This window comes from Melanotaenia boesemani, chromosome 18 (assembly GCF_017639745.1).
Source record: "Melanotaenia boesemani isolate fMelBoe1 chromosome 18, fMelBoe1.pri, whole genome shotgun sequence".
In the NCBI taxonomy this organism is placed as follows: domain Eukaryota; kingdom Metazoa; phylum Chordata; class Actinopteri; order Atheriniformes; family Melanotaeniidae; genus Melanotaenia; species Melanotaenia boesemani.
This window is the reverse complement of record NC_055699.1, coordinates 33,609,868-33,622,958: the sequence shown is the minus strand read 5'-3', so window position 1 is coordinate 33,622,958 and position 13,091 is coordinate 33,609,868. Positions and strand designations below refer to the sequence as shown.

Genomic DNA, 13,091 nt, shown 5'->3' with positions numbered 1-13,091 from the left:
GATTATTCCAAGCAGTGGAGATTGTTTTCAACACTCCAGCTTCTAAATAATCAGATATTGTCACAGTTATCTCCTCATGTCCTCCTGGTATTCTGTACTGCTTTTGTGATATCACTTTTTCAGCCAGAGGGATTGGGAACGGTGCCATATGCACTTTTCCAACCCGTACAGCACACACACTTAGTGAGCGGAGTTCTTTAACTCCAAATGAGAATCTGCCCCCTCTCAGATGGAGAGTCATACCTGTCAAAATATCCATGCCAATAATGTATTCTTTAATGGGAGTGATTATAACTTGATAAATATGTGGAGGTAACGTGCCGATAGTGAGAGAGAGCTTAACTATTTTTCCTTGAACAACTCCACCACCTAAACCACTCAATGTAGCAACTAAACCTTTAAATTTATGTGGATTACCATATATAAGGGTGGCCTCCGCCCCCGTATCTACCAGAGCTTCCACTGTTTGTGTAGAATTTCGCCAATGTATACCCAACATCACATGTGGGCGTATATCATTAGCAGCCCAATTAACTAGCCGAATTGGAGGGGCTCGGCCAGTTTCCTAGTAATAATTTTCAGGTAGATCAGGATATAGGCGAGAGCGCCTCTTATCTTTTTTGTCCTTTTTCTCCTTTTTCTTCTGAGCTTTGGTTTTCTTCACTCGTGCTATTTGACAGAGTTCTCCTTCCTCCTCCTCCTCCTCCTCGGAGCTCTCCTCAGGCTCCGGCTCTGCACGCCTTTCACGCACCAAGTCCGACAGCATTTCTTTCATTTCTCTCCATCCATCCAGACCAGACACACATGACACTTTAAGTCCCTTTTTAGACACAATTTCTCTTAATTCACTCGTGGGTTTACCATGTATCTGTGACACAGGAACCCCAGCGTTCACTAGAGCATTCCAGTAATCTCGGCGTGTGGGGCCACCAGCTTGTGGCTGAAATGCCCGCTTAGGTCTCGGGGTGAATTTTGGTCTGTCTCCCCTCTGTTGAGACGGTTGAGGACGAACATTCATGTCATCCCACTGTGCCAGATTTTCTAATTCTCTTATCATCCCTTGTACAGCAGAAGCAGGTCTGTCTACAGAATTTAACATTAACGTTAACACCAGGGGTCTGTAATGTGGAGGACTGGTTTTTATCAGATGATCCCGTACTGATTTGGGCACATGCATATCAGCCCATGCATCAGCCGTTCCCAGAAACACTCCTTCCCTCATCATTAACTGAGCCACCCGTTGCACAGCATCTCTGATAGTATACCAGGGCCGGGTAATTGGTGCCCAATCACCGGGCATGCGGAACACAGTTCCGGTTGCAAGGGCGTACAAAGAAAACACAGATGCCGTGGCTCCACGCAAATCCGTCATTGCATCCCTGTATGCGGCATTAACATCAGGGTTTCTGGATAAACTGACAAATTTATGTGCATCCCCCTGATCCACATCCGTTTGATGGGCCCCTTCATCCAACAATCTTACCAGCCATGAATCCAGGGGCTCCTCCACCCCCTGCCTGAATTTTCTCCCCAGATGTGACACCTCCTCTGCAGTATAATCCTCTGTAATTCTCTGAAACAGTGCTGCAGGGGGTCGTGGATGCACCATAATGGGCTGCCCATCTTCATCGAACACGAGGTCACCCAGCCCGTCTACAGCCTGAACAGGGGCTGCAGGACCCATATCCTCAGTCTGGCGACGACGGGTCACTGGTTTTGCCCGATACCAGTCTAACCCTTCAGCCTCGTCCCAGACATCCTCATCCCATTTCATGGGATCCCAACTAGCATCCTCCCGTACCCGTGCAGCCACGGTACGGACTTCGGCAGGGTCAGTACGGCGTGGCGGTCTCCTCCGCATTTGCCGCCGAGTCTGAGCCAAACCCACCAAAGCTTTGTTCAAACAGTGATTCAGTGCGTATTTCTCTGCCTGCATTTTCATTACTTCTTGCCTGGCTAAAGACAGCTGTGTTTCCAACTGTTCTTTTTTCTCCTGCGATACACGCCATGCTGATGCACAAAACCACGCACGCCTCTGAACCCCCCCCCAACGGGGATTTCGGAGGAACAACAACTTCTTTTAGCGCAGGCAATGCAGCCGCTAGAGAGCCGTCCTTTACAGCATCTCCCCACGGCTCGGGACGACCACCGCCGTCCCGCAGACAGAGCGCAACTTCACTCCATTCGCCAGTCCAACCTGGCACATCAGATTGCTCCACGGCGGGAGACTTCTTATTCTGTTTCATAAACATTTCTGCAGCCACCAAATAATATCAATTACAATTTATTAATTGTTCGTGACGCCAATAATGTAATGTGTGATTTTTAGAGGTTCGTGGTGGTCGGCAGATGAAACACACAAAGTCAGAGTGCTAGAATAAGTGTGTCAGGTTTATTCCCCGCAGCTCATGACACTCATCATTACATCTCAATGGGTTCAGCCTTATAAGCATAGCATAGCTTGCCCTACCTTTGACACGGACTGGAGAGCCAACAATCCCGGTAGAGTGGCTTAGAAAACCCCGGCTGGGCGTTCGTACGTAACCCGCAGCAGACTCTACCGAGATGTGGGATTTCCCCGTCTTTATACTTATTTAGAAAAAACACAACATCGCATGAGAGAGAGGATGGCCGGTCCTTTCCCACAGGCGAGGATGAGTCCTGAGATCCTGTCTTGTAAACATATTTACAAGACACCCTTTTCTCACCCTTCCAAAGATAGGCAGTCACACAGGCACCAAAATATAACAAAAACAGTATACAGGTGGTCACTTGGGACAAAACAAGCAGTTATACAACACCAATAGTATACAGATGGTCATTTTAGGACACAAATTAGATATTCCCATATCATGTGTTTGTGTCTGCAGTCAGTGTGATGAATCTGCAGTGAGAGTGTGTGTGATGTGTTTCCTGCTTTAGTTTCTGCTTAATGATTTCTGTGTTGCAGGAAATCCTCACAGCGTATTTGCGGTCTGTCGGGCTCGAGGTGGTGGACACCAGACCTCCTCCAGCTCTGCTTCATCCTCCCTCTCCTCCTCTTTCTCCTCCCCCTCATCTTCCTATTCCTCCTCCTTCTCCTCATCTTTCGTCTCCTATTCATTCTCCTGCTGTTTTTCCTTTATCTTGCCCTTCTCCTCTTTCTAGTGTTTCTTCTTTTATCTGTTCTTTCTCCTTTTCCTGCCCCCCCTTCTTCTCCTCCTCCTTCTCCCCTCCTCTTTCTACTCCTCCTCTTCCTATTCATTCTCCTCCTCTTGCTCCTTTTCCTCCTTTATCTTACCCTACTCCCTCTTCTACCATTTCCTCTTTTATCTCTCCCCCTCCTCCTCCTTTATTTTACCCTCCTCCTTCTACTATTTCTTCTTTTATCACTCCTCTTCCTTCTCTCGCTCCACCACCTTCTCTTCCTCCTCCTCCTCCTCCTTTTCTTACTGTTTCTCCACTTCCTCCTCCTCCTTCTCCCCCCCCCCCCCTTCTCCTCCTCAGGTAGGTGCTGACAGTGAGGAACAGGTGAGAGTGGAGGGAACGGACAGATGTTCATTCTACTTTATCCATAAAGATGCTGATCAATGATGAAGATTTCACAACAACTGGAGCTAAATTCATTAAAATAAATCAATAAGCACATCGCTTCACCAGCGCTGAGGAGGCGGAAAACTTCATTAACAGACACGGTCAAAACGGGTGAACGACTTACGGGATAATATTCGTCCGCAGGACCGATGACAACTATGGGACGGGTGGACAGTATGAAGAACTGTTTGCGGGTGAGTGCTGAGCTGGCTCGGTCTGTTGCCTGGCAACGAGCAGCCGAGGGAGCACGTCTTTGGCTGGGTCGGGGCGCACCCCGCGGACCATAACCTGTTCTATGTCGTTTTCATTTTACCTGTTTATTTTTGTTGTTCTTTGGGACAAGAAGTGGCCAAAAGGCCCTCTTGAAGTTTCAGGGGGACACTTTAAGTTTAGTTTTTGTTCTTATTTTTGCATATATGTTTGTGCTAAAGGAAACGTAGACATGACAAAGAAATCTGTGATAGAGAGTGGCTTTTACTTTGTTATTTTCGACTGGGGCTATTGCAGTATGGTTATTTTCTTTTTATGGTTACAAAATGTATTAGAATTATAAGTTGGAATATAAAGGGGTGTGGAAGTCCTGCTAAGAGAGGGAAGATAATGGCGTATCTTAAGCATCACAAAGCAGATATTGCATTCATTCAAGAGTCTCATTTCGGAGCAGAAGAAGCTATGAAATTGAAATTTGGATGGTGGGGCATGTTTTTCATAGCTCCTTCTCCAGCAGACGTAATGGGGTCACTATATTGATACACAAGAATCTCAACTTTACTTTAATTAAACAAATGAAAGATAGTGAGGGTAGAATGATTTGTCTTCAGGCCAACATAAATGGTGCAACCCAGTCTCACTCTAAATCGTGTAATACCTACGTTTGTCCACAGGGCAAAACGTAGCCATTTCCCGGAGCTTCCAAGATGGCGGCTGGTGCGGTCGTAAGTTCTCGCGGCTGAGAACGGTTTCCAGTTTTCGCTTCTCTTAATCTCGAATTATGGACTTCTCTTAGCCAGGAACAAGCCATAATGGTATAAAAATAAATTCTACTTCATTGACCGAAAGAGGGGACTACCAAATTCACTGTTTACTCTTAACCTATTGGAAGCTACAAACAACGTGTTGCTACCAGCTAGCCTCCTGCTAGCTTCACACGAACTATTCTCATCATGCAGCGGTTTGATCAAGGTACTAAAAGGAAAGAAAAAGACAAGACTCCTTCCCACAAGAATACTCCGGCAGCTCCCTCCAAAGCTTCAATGTCAACTGCTAAAATTGTTTCGACTACAAACGCCACTGTTGTTGCAAGCTATATTAATGAGCATGATTACAACGCTCCTGCTATCGAGGACACCCAGAATCCAGAGTTATGCCCGCTGCCCGACTCCAGCCCGAGCACCCCGTCTAAACCTGACGAGAAGAGACTGAAAGGTGAACTGACACTCACCCAACTACAAAATAACATTGCCAGCCTAATTAATGAGCGCGCGGATAACTTAGAAGGGATGATAAATCAGAATACGGTGAGCATCGACGCCCTGAAAAAATCAATTGATTTCATATTCTCAGAGGTGGAAATTCTGAAAGTGGACGTTAAGGCGGTTAACCTCACTTGTGAAAATACTGTCCTGAAGCTGTCGGAGTTAGAGGCGAGGCTCAATGAGACTGAGCGTTACCATCGCAGATGGAACCTGAGGCTTCATGGGGTCCCCGAAAACCATCAGGAAAATATCAAAACCAAGGTTGCTAACGTGTGTTCTGCCGTGGTCGGAGCCAGCAACGCTAAAATCAAAGAAGACATTGACATTGCTCATCGTCTGGGTCGCTTCTCCGGAACGCAGAATAGATCGAGGACGACCATCATTCGTTTCACCAACAGATCGTCGCGTGACCTGGTTTGGCGAATGGCTAAAGACAACAACTTTCTCAAGGAAAACAAGTTAAGATTCACAGAGGATCTCACCAGTGCCGACAAAGAACTACGCCAGAAACTTTGGCCGCTTATTGAGTCTGCAAGAAAGAACGGGAAAAAGGCTCACTTTGCAGGTGTTCATGCGATCATAGAGGGGAAGGAGATTCGGTCGCCCCCACCCCAACCTGAACGGATGGATGACACAGCACCTCCAGAACATCAGTACATGTCGCTACACTGGTAGCAGATTTCACCAGAGCCCTTACGACGATTACCTGCTCTCTGTTTGGACCTACTGTAAGTGTATCCTCAGGTACAGCCCTACTCATCCAAGTTTGTCTGAAACCCAATGAGTATTCAAGGATTTTCAGGTTTTTTCACATTCTCAAAGAGGCAGAATCTGTTTTGTAGCTATTGTGCCTGTGTATATAAGTTTGCCCATGCATATCGCTGCGTTTTGGTGCTTTCCCCACGATTCACATAGACCGCTAAAAGAAGTAGTTACACTTAATTGTTATTTGTTCCTGGTTAGAGTTAATTTCTAAAATGCAAGCTGAGTTGTGAATTCTGTATACTGTGTTCTCAGTATCTCTATAACGTCTTTATCAGTTTTTTCTTTAAATGCTAGGGGGTTGAGAGAAAATGTGAAACGTAAAGCTTTATTCTTATTTGCGAAACAGCAGAAATCCAGTTTCTGTTTTTTTCAAGAGTCACATTCACTGGTTAATGACACTTCCTTTTGGAAAACTCAATGGGGAAATGATCTATGGTTCTCTCATGGATCAGAAAGGTCAGCAGGGGTCACTGTCTTAAAAAACAACTATGATGGTGAAGTTCTTCATTCAGAGAGTGACCCTAATGGCCATTACTTGATTCTGATCCTTAATCTTGACAGCAATATCATTCTTCTTACCAACCTTTATGGATATAACACAAAGCCAGAAAATGATCTTCTATTTGAAACTTTAGAATTTAGCTTTTTACACTGGCTCACAAAATATCCTAACGCCATTATTTTGGTAGGGGGAGATATTAACATTGCTCCAAATGGACTCCTGGACAGATGGCCTCCGAAAACCAACAACTCCACTGCCACTAATCTCTCCACATTCACCCAAAAATTTAATTTAATAGATATCTGGAGAAAAAAAAATCCCGCAGCTAAAGCATATACATGGAGTAATAAAACGTACACCTCAATGTCCCGCATAGATTATTGGTTAGTTTCTGAGTGCTTAGATGAGCTAAATATTGACTCTCTTATAATTGCAACTCCACTTACTGATCATAAGGCTGTGTCTCTAAACATTTCTTTCAAGGCTACCTCCTCTGGTACTGTCAGGAATTCATATTGGAAACTTAACAACAATATATTAGGAAAGGATGCTGTGATTCGAAAAGTCAAAACTGTCATAAATCATTACTGGAAGAAATCACTAATCGACAACTGTTTCTCCAAAAACTGGGAACTGTTAAAATACGATCTAACAAAACATTTTAGAGAGATTGGGGCCTCTCTATCTAAAACAAGAAAACTTGAGGAAACAAATGTGATCTCTAGAATCACTACTCTTACCCAAAGTTTGCCTGAAAATTTGTCTGAAAATGACACAAGAGAATTGGCATTACTTCAAATTAAATTGAATGACTTTTACAAAAGGAAAGCAGAAGGGGCATTCATTAGATCTAGGAGGAGATGGTTAGAGGAAGGGGAACAAAATACAGCGTACTTTTTTCAATTGGAGAAAACACGTGCTAAACTCAACTCTCTGTCTAGACTGTGTATTAATAATATAATTACTGATGATCCTAAAGAGATAGCTGATTATTCCTCTAAATTTTATAGAAAACTGTATGAATCTGATTATAATGAGGTTGCTGCTGACCATTTTTTCTCTACTCTAACTGATACCCAGACACTCAAGCAGGATGAAAAGAATGCTTGTGATAGTCCGCTGACTCCCTCTGAAGTCCTCTCTGCCATTAAAAACTTAAAACTGAATAAATCTCCAGGAGTTGACGGCCTAACCGCTGAATTTTATATTTCCTTTGCAGAACAACTAGCCCCCTTTCTTCATCGTATATTTATTGAAAGCATCGATAACCAAGCTCTTCCTCCTACTCTTTGCCAAGGACTTTTAACGCTAATACCTAAACCCAAAAAAGACCCACTTATGCTTGATAATTGGCGTCCAATTTGCCTCCTAAATAATGACTACAAAATTTTAGCTAAAATTTTTGCCAACAGAATAAAAACAGTTTTAGATCACATTATAGATGAATCTCAAAATGGTTTTATGACTAACAGACACATAGCTAATGATATCAGACTTGTTCTTGACCTTATTGATTACGCTGATCTTTGCAACGATAATAGTTTTATTTTATTCCTAGACTTTCGGAAAGCCTTTGATACCATTGAACATAACTTTATGTTTCAAGCCTTAGAAAGATTTGGTTTTGGCCCATACTTTTGTTCAGCAATTAAGACAATCTATAAAAATACTAACTGCTCAATAAAACTCCCTACAGGTACTTCTCCCAGGTTTAATGTAAAGCGTGGTGTCAGACAGGGCTGCCCAGTCTCCCCCTACCTGTTTTTACTATGCACTCAACTTCTTGCAGATCTCATTAAGACTAAGCACTTAAAAGGCATCACTATTGCTGAAAAAGAAATAGTTATTAGTCAGCTGGCTGACGATACAACCTTATTTTTACAGGATGCCTCACAAATTCCTATAGCCATTACTACTATTAAGTCATTTTCCATTGCCTCAGGGCTCTATTTAAACGTCAGCAAATGTGAGCTTTTAGCTATTAAGAACTGCAGCTCGTCATCCTTCTGTAACATTCCAGTAAAGGACTCTGTCACTTATCTTGGCCTAACTATTTCCAAAAATCAAGATACAAGATGCTCATTGAATTTTGACCCAATCATAGGAAAAGTACAGAAAAAGTTTAACTCATGGCTCCAAAGGGATCTTTCAATCAGGGGTAGAGTGTTACTGACTAAAGCAGAAGGCATCTCCCGTCTGACCTATGCAGCCCTGTCTCTCTATGTAAACAAGCAAACGACTAACTCTATTGATAGGATGCTTTATAAGTTTGTCTGGAAGAATAAGATACACTACATTAAAAAATCTGTGTTGATGAACTCTTATGAACATGGCGGGCTGAACTTCTTAGACTTTTCCACTTTAAACAATACTTTTAAAATAAATTGGATCAAACAATTTCTCAGAAACCCATCTTCAATTTGGAACTTTATCCCCAATTACATTTTCTCCAAAGTTGGTGGCCTTAAATTCTTGTTGCTTTGTAATTACAGTATTATAAAAATTCCCCTAAAGCTTTCAAATTTTCATAAACAAATGCTTCTTTCTTGGTCTTTAATTTATAAACACAACTTCTCTCCCCATCAATATCTCATTTGGAACAATAAAGACATTCTATACAAGCATAAATCTTTATTTATGGAAAACTGGTTAAAGCATGGAATCCTTTTGGTTAAACAGCTGTTCAACTCCGGTGGTGTTTTAATGTCATATGCAGAATTTTTAAACTCTTATGGCATCCCAATACCACCGAGGGAATTTGCTATTGTCTTTGATGCAATAGTAACTGGTGTTACAATGCTCTTCAGAAACACTGATGTTTCTGAAACAACTTTTATAAACCTAGACCCTGCAGACACCACTACTGGTCAAATCTGCTTCTCAACTAAAAAGAAAAACAAAAATAGTGTCATACGTGCGCTGTTCCAGAAGGAAAAGATCTCTGTTCCAAGTGTGGTGTTTTACTGGAATAATTTGATTCCAAATCTGAACTGGAAGAAAATTTGGTGTCTTCCCTCAAAATTTCTTGTTATCAACAAGATCAAGGAAGTCTCTTTGAAAGCTATTTATCGCATTTATCCCTGTAAGCTTTTCTTGCAAAGATATAAAAAGGATATTGATGTCACCTGCTCATTCTGTAACAACTCTGAAGAAAGTCTGAATCACCTTTTCTGGTCCTGTGATTTCTCCCATTTTTTCTGGCAGAATATATGTACATTTATTTCCCAAAAAATTGTCTCCCATCTTACTCTTGCATTTGAGGATGTATTGTTTGGCTTGTTTTCATATGACATTACCCAATCAGACCAATATTTTGTGATCAACCTAATTTTGCTACTTGCTAAATACCATATTCATAAATGTAAATTTTCAAACCAATGTCCTTCATTTTTTATATTTGTAAAGGAATTCCAACAATACTGTGCCTCAATAGAATATTCTAAAAATAAGAAAGCTGTCAAAATCACGGATTTATGTCTGCGTTTCAACTTGTTTTAAATAATGACTGTATTGTCTGTATTCTCCAACCCCCAGCCTGTTTAACCTGTTTAATTGTTTCTGTATACTGAATTGTGTTGAACAATTGTCAATAAAAGCTATATATAAAAAAAAAAAAAAAACGTAGCCATTTCACAAAAAGGGCTCTGAAATTGTAGCATGGTTACGTTTCATTTTCTTAATCATTTCTATGGGCGTACTTTGGGTCACGTGACTGCCGAGTTTCTACCCGGCGTGAACTAAAAACATGGCGGACATCCCTTCTATTTTTGTTGGAAAATGCTATATTTTAAGATCGATTGTGGTTTTAGCCTCGTTTTGATAGCTTTTCTAGCAACAAATGAACACTTTTTTTTTTCATAGTATCCATTCGGTTTAGTTACACAATTAGTAGTGTTTTTTTTTTTTTTTTTTTTTTTTTTTCTCGTTTCGATGTACAATTGTAGGAATACTACGTTTCGGATTGTTGCTACAGTGGTTGCTACGGACGCTATTAACAAACCGGAAGAAATGTAAATGGTGCGTCAAAGACTGAGTTCCTCTTCAACCTGGTTACATTTAACCACAAATCTGCTTAAGCTACTATCCATTAAATAATTACTTGTTTGATTTGAAAAAGATAGCTATTAAAAAAAAAAAAAATTAAACAAATCAAAGTATTTAGCCACAATACAAACTATAGAATTTTAGAATCTTTGTATTATATTTACACACTATTAATACATAGTTTGTCATTTGATTTAATGAGCCAAATCTTTTAAGACAGGTTTCATTAGACCAATAAACTACGTTCCCATACAACACATTCATTTATGCCTAATTTGTCTTTATATATTATACTGGTAGGTCTATGTAATTCATTTTCCTGAATTTTAGCTGTTTATATTTTTATTCATATGTTTGTATTAATACTGCTACAATTTTCTTTTCCTTCTGGGGTAGATCAATCATTCAGTCTTCCTATTTGTTAGTATGAATGCATGTATTGCAGTACAACAACATCTGGATCACACCTTTTCAAATGTTTTTATTTTATTACAAAAGATTATGCAATATGGACATAACAAGATCCACCATCAACACCAACAGTAATAATAATGGGTAATAAATTAACAAAATATTATAAAAAAGGAACAGGACAGCAGCCCACAGAATACTGAAGGTAGCTGTTTTAGTTCTTTGTATTCTCCTTTGCCACCCACTGTGGAGGCCACGTCTTCCCACTGCAATAAATGTAAAGAAGATTCAATGACAACATGACAGTAAAAGACACTGAGCCGCAGTGGGCTTCAGTTTGTAGCTCATTCACTTTGTTAACATGCTCACAGTTATATGACTAGTTTGCTCACAGTCTTATGGTGATGATTTCACTGAGGTTTTTATATACACTCAAGCTATAAATGCAATTTAAAATAAGTTTATACAAATATATAGCACAGAAGCATTTAACAATAAATACCTTACAACTTCCATTACATGAATAATAAAAGTTTCAATTTAAAGACTATTTTTTTTTTATAAAATTAAAAGAAGGGAAATCATACCTACCACATGGAACATGGTTCCCACTCCACCAGCTCTATTTGTTTCCCCTGAAAAATATTTTAAAATGTTTACTGCTATAAGCAATCACACTGTCAGAGGACTTTACAGCTGTGGTGCATTAAAATCCACTAAATACATTCAGACTAAAGGTATATATTCACATTACATTTTTACTTTAAATAATAACAAAGGAGAACCTTCTGGATTTTTGTCTTTAAAACTTGCTTCACCGGGTAATACTCGTCCTTTCCCCCGACGATATGGCTGTAATCTGAAAGAGCAAAAAGTGTACACTTACATTTTCTAAAACATTTGTTATAGAACTGCCAGGGGTGCACAGAAAGAAAATTATACTTTTGGTCTTCCAACAAAATACAATAAACTGCAGTTGATTAAAAATGCAGAAATGCTGGTGCCAACATAGAGTAGAAGACTAGAAAAGCACATGTTACATAAATTAAAATTCTTTACATTGGCTGCCTGTGATTACCTAATTGATTTTACAATTATTGTATTAATTTTTAAGGCACAGCCTTGCATTGGGCTGTCTCTCAGAGATGCATTTAGTTTACGTTGTACTTCATTTAGCCATTATGCTCTCAAACAGTGGACATGTGTGCATGGGATCTGAGAATATCTATACTTTTAAACCAAAAATAAACAAATTAATCCGTCAATATTTTGTATGTAGGGTTTTTTTTTTAAATCAACTTTTTATAATGTGTAATAACTCAATATTTTATTTAACTGCTTTTTTCATCACTGTCTTGGGTGGCCTTTGCTTTACATTTGTGATGCTTGGAATTATTTTTATTTCAAGTCATACTGTTATATAATTTATTTTTAACTATTTGGGTTTCTCTCTCTCTCATATATATATATATATATATATATATATATATATATAGATATATATATAGATATATATATATATATAGATATAGATATAGATATATATATAGATATAGATATAGAAAGTCTGGAAAAAAGTAAGGTGAATTCAACACAGGTGCAAGCACCATTAATGTTTTTGGTGAGGTTTCCTGAAAAGACCAACAAGCAACAGCATTTAACTGTCAAAATCTATTCAAATTTACAAATTACAATAGTGTAGTGCACAAAATACATCCACAAATGTCAAATACAAGAAATTTATTTGTCAGATTGCACAATTAATAGTTTTTTCCCCATGCAGGCATCAGTATATTGGTCATATTCGGGTGCTACGGTGACTGTTTTTGGGGGTGGTCAAAGTTCTTCATCAGAGGAGCAACAGCCCAAGTTTTCTTCATCAGTGGAGTCATCATCCAGAGACAATGCTTGCAATCCCAAAACGCATTGGTAAATTGAACGAGCGGCACCCTGCTGAGCTTGTACTGCAGACAATCTCCTCCTCAGCAGACAGAGTAGCCCTTCACGTCCTCTCTCCATCAATGCTTCAGTGCTGCCTGACAATAACATTAAAAAAGGAAAACATAAATGTTACAAACTACGGACATCAATGCAAAAAAAAAAAAAAAGAAAAAAGAAAAGGCTTGTCTTACTTTGCTGGTGATCCCTTCAGAAAGCTGGGAGGAAAGCTCTTCAACCACACTCCTCAAGTACTCCCAGTGCTGCTTAACTTCCCAAACCACAATAACCTCCTCTTCTTTCAGTCTGGTCAGCAGCATTACCTTGTCATAAAGCCTTTTTTTTTTTATTTACCACGTCGCCATGACCTGCAATTCACATAA

At 39.9% G+C, this 13,091-nt stretch overlaps 1 long non-coding RNA gene across 1 annotated transcript; it reads right to left on the bottom strand.

Annotated features, from left to right (window-relative positions):
• Positions 1-10,957: 10,957 nt before the first annotated feature.
• Positions 10,958-11,625, bottom strand: LOC121628469. The gene is made up of 3 exons (XR_006008181.1): positions 11,556-11,625; positions 11,362-11,405; positions 10,958-11,036 (listed from the first exon to the last, which is right to left on the bottom strand). It is a non-coding gene; the product is annotated as an uncharacterized LOC121628469 (long non-coding RNA).
• Between the last annotated feature and the right edge of the window lie 1,466 nt (positions 11,626-13,091).